This window comes from Rhinopithecus roxellana, chromosome 4, assembly GCF_007565055.1.
Source record: "Rhinopithecus roxellana isolate Shanxi Qingling chromosome 4, ASM756505v1, whole genome shotgun sequence".
NCBI lineage: Eukaryota > Metazoa > Chordata > Mammalia > Primates > Cercopithecidae > Rhinopithecus > Rhinopithecus roxellana.
In genome coordinates, this window is record NC_044552.1 from 72154567 (window position 1) to 72163309 (window position 8743).

Below are 8743 nucleotides of genomic sequence, written 5' to 3' on the forward strand. Positions count from 1 at the left end.
TCTTTTGTTTGTTTGTTTAGAAAGTGTAAAGAGGTGTTTTTTTTTTTTTTAATTGTGTATATGTAACATTAGGCAAAATTATTTAAAGTCAATAAATTTTTATTCAAGGAATTCCATGTTGTGATTTGTTCCACTGTCCATCAACGGTCACTTTAGATTCTCTAAAGAGCTGGAGTCAAAAGATTTATCTTCGAGTTAGCCCTTTTTAATGAAACTAATGCTAATTTTAATCCAGTTGTCCTGTCAGCCCATAATTCTTTTATTTTGGTTTCTGTCATCTCCTTTTAATATGGATATACCGATGAAGACTTTAAAATTCATCAAGAATCTTTGGGATCTAATTTCTTCAACTAATTTAGGGTCCTTTTTACTGTAGGTGGTGGATCTGCCTGGTTCTCAATTTGACACCCTCTCTTAACATGAATGAGTTCAAATCATATTTATTCCTAAGCAATCACACTCAAGAATAGTACAGATGTGTGGAATACGCCAATACCTTTAACTTCAAACATCATGTTCTCAAGAAAAAAGCCTTTAAAACAAAAAGCCATTGTATATATCATGTCAACATGAAATTGGAATGCAAAATTAATACTGCTAAGGATTTCCCTCATATCCCATGCTGTTTAACTATCTCTTCTACAGTCCTAAATCAATCTTTTTTTAAGAGACAGGGTCTGTCTTTGTTACCCAGGCTGGAGTACAGTGGTGCCATCAAAGCTCAGTGCAGCCACCAACTCCTGGGCTCAATCCTCTTGCCTTAGCCTCCCCTTCCTGAGTAGCTGCAACTACAGGTACGTGCCCTAATATTCAGCTAATTTTTAAATTTTTGTGGAGACAAGGTGTTTGTTACTTTCTTGCCCAGGCTCGTCTTGAACTCCTGGCTTCAAGCAATACTCCCACTTTGGTGTGGAGATTACAGGCTTTAGCCACTGTGCCTGGCCTGGAAACAACCTTTATGGCTATCAATACTCCATCAGTTAACTGTCTCAGGTATCATAATATCCCTTCTTAAATGTATCAAAACTCATACTGAACAATGAGTTCTGGGTTGCAAAAGAGGATTTATTTTTTGCACCTATCCATAAGTCTTTGTCCACAAGTTAAACAAAAACATACATAAGTGCGGTTTTGTTGTTGTTGTTGTTGTTGTTTGTTGACACGGAGTCTCGCTCTGTCACCCAAGCTGGAGTACAGTGGCGCGATAGCTCACTGCAACCTCTGGCCTCCCAGGTTCAACTGCCTCAGCCTTCTGAATAGCGGGGATTACAGGTGCTTGCCATCACACATGGCTAATTTTTGTATTTTTAGTAGAGACGGGGTTTCACCATGTTGGCCAGGCTGGTCTCGAACCCCTGACCTCAAGTGATCCACCTGCCTCAGCCTCCCAAAGTGCTGGGATTATAGGCATGAGCCACCGAGCCCAGCTGAAATCATCTTGTCTTTGACTATCTTTATTATCACATTAGACAAGTTCTTGAATTCTCAAAGCCTTGCCCTTTTCAAGCTCTTCATTCCAAACAAACACAGCTTGTATTTTCAGGAATCATAATGTCATCATCCTATGATGTAATGGTTAGTTGTGTTGACTTCACAAGGCTATAGTACTCAGTTAATCAAAAACTAATTTAGGTGTTGCTAGAAGGAAATTTGCTGGCTGGGTGCGGTGGCTCTTGCCTGTAATCTCAGCACTTCGGGAGGCCGAGGCAGGCAGATCACAAGGTCAGGAGTTTGAGGCTAGCCTGACCAACATGGTGAAATCCTGTCTCTACTAAAAAAAATAACAAAAATCAGCCGGGCATGGTGGCGTGCACCTGTAATCCCAGCTACTCAGGAGGGTAAGGCAGGAGAATTGCTTAAACCGGGAAGGTGAAGGTTGCAGTGAGCTAAGACTGTACCACCACACTCCAGCCTGGGTGACAGAGCAAGACTCCATCTTAAAAAAAAAAAGGAAATTCGCTGAAGGAATTTTGTAGATAGGATAAGCATCTACAGTTGACTTTAAGTAAAGGAGATTATGATCCATTAATTATCTGGGTGGACCTTATTCAATCAGTTGAATGCCCTAAGAGCAAAGTGGAAGCTTCCATAAGAAAGAAGAAATTTCTCTTTTTTTTTTTTTTGAGACGGAGTCTCGCTCTGTCACCCAGGCTGGAGTGCAGTGGTGCAATCTCGGCTCACTGCAACCTCCGCCTCCCAGGTTCATGCCATCCTCCTGTCTCAGCCTCCTGAGTAGCTGGGACTGCAGGTGCCCGACACCATACCCGGCTAATTTTTTGTATTTTTAGTAGAGACAGGGTTTCACCGTGTTAGCCATGATGGTCTTGATCTCCTGACCTTGTGATCCACCCCCCTCGGCCTCCCAAAGTGCTAGGATTACAGGCGTGAGCCACCACGCCCGGCCTTTAGAAAGAAGAAATTCTAACCTTGGGCTACAGTTTTAGCTTTTGCCTGAGTTTCCAGCCTAAGAGCCTGCCCAAGGTTTCAGACTTGCTTAGTCAGCCCCCACAATTATGAAAGGTAACAAACAATTCCTTGCAATAAATTTGTAAACTTACACACACACACCACACCGCCACCCCCCACTACCACTACTAGTTCTTTGTCTAGTAGAATCCTAATTGATATGCATGCCATGCATTCAGAGATAGCTACATAATTTGCTTGGTGCATGCCAAAGTGAAAATTTAAGGACCTTGTACTAAAAGCAGAAAAAAAATGCAATTAAGATACTAAAATATAAGGCATTGTTTTTTGTTTGTTTGTTTGTTTTTGTTTTTGTTTTTTGAGGCAGAGTCTTGCTCTGTCACCCATGCTGGAGTGCAGTGGCGTGATCTCAGCTCACTGCAACCTCTGCCTACTGAGTTCAAGCAATCCTCCTGCCTCAGCCTCCCAAATAGCTGGGACTACAGGCACAGGCCACCACACCGATCTAATTTTTGTATTTTTAGTAGAGATGAGGCTTCACCATATTGGCCAGGCTGGTCTTGAACTCCTGACCTCGTGATCCACCTGCCTCAGCCTCCCAAAGTGCTGGGATTACAGGTGTGAGCCACTGCACCTGGCCAGCATTTTTCTTTAGAAATATTTTGTTATTTATAAAATAAAAAATATTTTATTATGTTTATGTTGCTCAGGGTGGAGTGCAGTGGTGCAATTATGGCTCACTGTAGCCTCAACTTCCTGGGCTCAAGTGATCCTCCCACCTCAAGCCTCCTGCCTCGCTGGGACTAAAGGCAAGCACCAGCATGCCTGGCTAATTTTTGTATTTTTATAGAGGCTGGGTTTCACCATGCTGCCTAGGCTGGTCTCAAACTCTTGGGCTTACGAGATCCTCCTACAGTGGCCTCCCAAAATGCTGGGATTACAGGCATGAGCCACTACACCCAGCCTACTTGAGATAATTTTTCTAAAAAGATTTAACTGTACATTTACATCATTTCATATAAGTCTTAATTTAACTGTAAATGTTAATTTATACAATGGCATTTAATGTTTCCTCTGACAGTTTCTGTAACTTGTAGATGTCAGTCATGTAAGAAATTAAAAGTGGCTTCATGTATATCATCCAGGATATCTGTTTATGCATTCTACTGTATATTCAATTAAAAGGAAAAAATTAATTTTAGATTTGTCTTCCTCATATATTTTTTTCACCTGAGTTCCACATGAAAAGTGTTCTTTTCTGTTAAATGTGACAATCTTTAAAATCAGTTTTGTTGTTGTTGTTGTTGTTAGTTGTTTGAGACAGAGTCTCACTCTGTCACCCAGGCTGGAGTGCAGTGGCGCGATTTCGGCTCACTGAAACCTCCGCCTCCCAGGTTCAAGTGCTTCTCTTGCCTCAGCCTCCTGAGTAGCTGGGATTACATGCATTGGCCACCATGCCCGGCTAATTTTTGTATTTTTAGTAGAGACAGGGCTTCGCCATGTTGGCCAGGCTGGTCTCCAACTCCTGACCTCAGGTGATCTGCCAGCCTCAGCCTCCCAAAGTGCTGGGATTACAGGCGTAACTGGCCTTGCCCAGCCCCCGCCCCCCACCTTTTTTTTTCTTTTTTGAGATGGAGTTTTGCCCTTTGTTGCCCATGCTGGAGTGCAAATGGTGCGCTCTAGGCTCACCACAACCTCCGCCTCCTGGGTTCAGGCGATTCTCCTGCTTCAGTCTCCCGAGTAGCTGGGACTACGGACATTCGCCACCATGCCTGGCTAATTTTGTATTTCTGGTAGAGACGGGGTTTCTCCATGTTTGTCAGGCTGGTCTCAAACCTCATGTGATCCACCCACTTTGGCCTCCCAAAGTGCTGAGATTACAGGAGTGTGCCACTGCGCCTGGCCTAGGTATTTCTTCATAGCAACACCAGAACAGCCTAACACAGTCGGTTGTGTGAAGATCGGGTTATCTAGGAAGTAGCTGTCAAGGAGTTAGGAGGAAAGTAGACTTTTTTGGTGACAATGCTTGTGAAAGATGAGTGGTGAAACAGGAGTAGAGAGGGACAGCCTTCAGATTTTGTCATTCTCTGAGAAAGGAAGTAGCTTTCTTTTCTTTTCTTTTCTTTTTTTGAGACAGTCTCACTCTGTCACTCAGGCTGGTGCAATGGTGTGATCCTGGCTCACTGCAAGCTCCACTTCCCGGGTTCACGCCATTCTCCTGCCTCAACCTCCGGAGTGGCTGGTACTACAGGCGCCTGCCACCATGCCTGGCTAATTTTTTGTGTTTTTAGGAGAGATGGAGTTTCACCGTCTTAGCCACAATGGCCTCGATCTCCTGACCTCGTGATCCACCCACCTCGGCCTCCCAAAGTGCTGGGATTACAGGCCAGAGCCACTGTGCCCAGCCTGGAGAAGCTTTCATCTAGGTATCATAAAAATACTAAACTTGGCCAGGCAAGGTGGCTTATGCCTGTAATCCCAGCACTTTAGGAGGCTGAGGCAGGAGGATCACCTGAGGTCAGGAGTTTGAGACCAGCCAGGCCAACATGACAAAACGCCATCTCTACTAAAAATACAAAAACTAGCCAGGCATGGTGGCACATGCCTGTAATTCCAGCTACTCAGTATAAAAAAGAAAGAAAAAAAATTGTCCTCTCTCCTTCCATCCCTCCCTTCCAAGAGGTGACAACATGCTAGCAGCCCTCACTCTTGGCACGCCTCCTTGGCCTCCGTGTCCTCTCTGGCGCCGCTTGAGGAGCCCTTCAGCCCGCCACGGCACTGTGGGAGCCCCTCTCTGTGCTGGCTGAGGCCGGAGCAGGCTCCCTCTGTTTGCGGAGAGGTGTGGAGGGAGGGGCGGATGGGAACCTGGGCTGCTGCGTGGCATTCACGGGCCAGCGTGAGTTCCGGGTGGGTGTGGGCTCCCTGGGCCCTGCACTCGGAGTGGCCGGCCGGCCCCACTGGCCCCAGGCAATGAGGGGCTTAGCACCCGGGGCAGCAGCTGCAGAGGGTGCTCCAGGTCCCCCAGCAGTGCCCGCCCGTGGGCCCTGCCTCAAATTCTCCCTGGGCCTCAGCTGCCTCCCCGAGGGGCAGGGCTCAGGACCTGCAACCCGCCATGCCCCAGCCTCCCCCACCTCGCCACCCTGGGCTCCTGCATGGCCCCAGCCTCCCCGATAAGAACTGTCCCCTGCACCGCAGGGCCTGGTCCCATCCATGCTCAAGGGCTGAGGAGTGCGGGGTGCATGGCGTGAGACTGACAGGCCTGCAGCCCTGGTGCAGGATCCGCTAGGTGAAGCCAGCTGGGCTCCTGGGTCTAGTGGGGACTTGGAGAACCTTTATGCCTAGCTAAGGGATTATAAATACACCAATCAGCACCCTGTGTCTAGCTCAAGGTTTGTAAATACACCAATCACCACTCTATGTGTAAGCTCAGGGATTGTAAATGCACCAATCAGCGCTTTGTGTCTAGCTCAAGGTTTGTAAATACAGAAATCAGTACCCTGTATCTAGCTAACCTAGTGGGAACTTGGAGAACTTTTCTGTCTAGCACTCTGTGTCTAGCTCAAGGGTTGTAAATGCACCAATCAGCACTCTGTGTCTAGCTCAAGGGTTGTAAATGCACCAATCAGCACTCTGTGTCTAGCTCAGGGATTGTAAATAGACCAATCAGCTCTCTGTAAAATGGACCAATCAGCAGGATGTGGGTGGGGTCAGATAAGGGAATAAAAGCAGGCTGCCTGAGCCAGCCAGCGGCAACCCTTCCACACTGTGGAAAGCTTGTTCTTTTGCCCTTTACAATAAATCTTACTGTTGCTCACTCTTTGGGTCCACGCTGCCTTTATGAGCTGTAACACTCACCGCAAAGGTCTGCAGCTTCACTCCTGGAGTCACCAAGATCACGAACACACCAGAAGGAAAAAACTGTGGACGCATCTGAATGTCTGAAGGAACAAACTAGGGACACACCATATTTAAGAGCTGTAACACTCACAGTGAGGGTCTGTGGCTTTATTCTTGAAGTCAGCGAGACCGAGAACCCACCAATTCCAGACTCCCTTCCCTTCCTTTCCCTTCTTGCCTTCCCTTCCCTTCTTCCCTTCCCTTCTTCCCTTCCCTTCTTCCCTTCTCTTCCCTTCTTCCCTTCCCTTCCCTTCTTCCCTTCCCTTCTTCCCTTCCCTTCTTCCCTTCCTTCTTCCCTTCCTTCTTCTTCTTCCCTTCCCTTCTTCGCTTCCCTTCCCTTCTTCGCTTCCCTTCCCTTCTTCGCTTCCCTTCCCTTCTTCCCTTCCCTTCCCTTCCTTCCCTTCCCTTCTTCCCTTCCCTTCCCTTCTTCCCTCCCTTCCCTTCTTCCCTTCCCTTCTTCCCTTCCCTTCTTCCCTTCCCTTCCCTTCTCTGAATGTCTGAAGGAACAAACTCGGGACACACCATATTTAAGAGCTGTAACACTCACAGTGAGGGTCTGTGTGTGGCTTTATTCTTGAAGTCAGCGAGACCGAGAACCCACCAATTCCAGACTGCCTTGCCTTGCCTTGCCTTGCCTTCTTGCCTTGCCTTCTTGCCTTGCCTTGCCTTGCCTTGCCTTGCCTTGCCTTGCCTTGCCTTCTTGCCTTGCCTTGCCTTGCCTTGCCTTGCCTTGCAGCGGAGATAGGATCTCACTGTGTTGCCTAGACTGGTCTCAACCTCCTGGGCTCCAGTGATCCTCCCAATTTGGCCTCCTAAAGTGTTGGGATTACAGGCATGAGCCACTGCACCTGGGATTCTTGTATAGGTGGATTACTGCTTATAGGAGGCAGAATAATGAATCCTCAACTATATCAACGTCCTAATCTTCAGAATCTGTAAATGTTAGGTTACACAGCTAAGGAGGATTTAGATTGCAGATGGAACTAAGAATGCTAATCAGCTGATTTTAGGGAGATTATCCCAGATTATCTGGGGAGGCCCAATATAATCACAAAGTTCCTTAAAAGTGGAAGAGGGGCTGGGCTCGGTGGCTCACGCCTGTAAACGCAACACGTGTGGAGGCCAAGGCAGGCAGATTGCTTGAGCTCATGAGTTTGAGAACAACATGACAACATGGCAAGACCCCACCGCTACAAAAAAAAAAAAAAACTACAAAAGTTAGCCAGATGTAGTGGCGCATGCCTGTAGTCTGCTACTTGGGAGGCTGAGGTGGAAGGATCCACCCGAGCCCAGTAGGTGGAGGCTACAGTGAGCCAAGATGGCGCCACTGCATTCCAGCCTGGGTGACAGTGAGACCTTGTCTCAAAATAAATGAATAAATAAATATATTAAACATATTTATTTTATATTCTGTATCTGAAATTCTAGTATCTAAAGTTTTTGAGGCTGCTTCCAACTCATAGTACTTTATTTTCTTGTGTGTTTTTTGACTTTTTTTTTTTTCAAGGTGGAGTTTCACTTCAGTGGAGCCATCTCAGCTCACTGCAACCTCTGCCTCCTGGGTTCTAGCGATTCTCCTGCCTCAGCCTCCCGTGTAGCTGGGATTATAGGCCTGTACCACTACGCCCGGCTGATTTTTTTGTGTTTTCAGTAGAGACAGGTTTCACCTTGTTGGCCAGGCTAGTCTCCAACTCCTGACCTCAGGGGATCCACCCACCTCGGCCTTCCAAAGTGCTGTGATTTCAGGTGTGAGCCACCACGCCCCAGCCATTTTTTGACTTTTAACTAAAAGCGTATGCTTTTTAGACTTTTTTTTTTTTTTTGAGACAGACTCTTGCTCTGTCGCCCAGGATGGAGTGCAGTGGTGCGATCTTGGCTCACTGCAACCTCTGCCCACGCAGGTTCAAGTGATTCTCCTGCCTCAGCCTCTTGAGTAGCTGGGACTACAGGTACCTGCTACCATGCCCAGCTAATTTTTATATTTTTTAATAGAGATGGGGTTTCACCATATTGGCCAGGCTGGTCTAGAACTCCTGACCTTGTGATCTGCCCACCTCAGCCTCAGCCTCCCAAAGTGCTGGGATTACAGGTGTGAACCACCTGCACCCGGTGGTTTTTTTGACTTTTGACTAATAGTTTTGGTTCGTTATCTGTGGGAATTGTTTGAGGTCTAGGTTGAAGGGTGTTCTTCCAGAGAGGATTTTCTTTTCCTTATACTAGCTGTCTAGGGCACTACCAACCTAAGACCGACTTAATTTTCATCGTAAAGTGTTTGGGACCACATAGACATTAAAAACTATGAAGGATCTGAGATTCTACTCTGCCATGGTTAGCCTGCCACAGTTACTTGAATGTTGGCCGAAAACTACTATTACTACTACTACTACTACTACTAGTACTACTAGTACTATGCTACTCT

At 46.8% G+C, this 8743-nt stretch overlaps 1 non-coding gene across 1 annotated transcript; it reads right to left on the reverse strand.

The window, feature by feature from the left end:
- Positions 1 to 1000: 1000 nt before the first annotated feature.
- Positions 1001 to 1128, reverse strand: LOC115897187. The gene has a single exon (XR_004057116.1). It is a non-coding gene; the product is annotated as a small nucleolar RNA SNORA40 (small nucleolar RNA).
- Positions 1129 to 8743: the final 7615 nt, after the last annotated feature.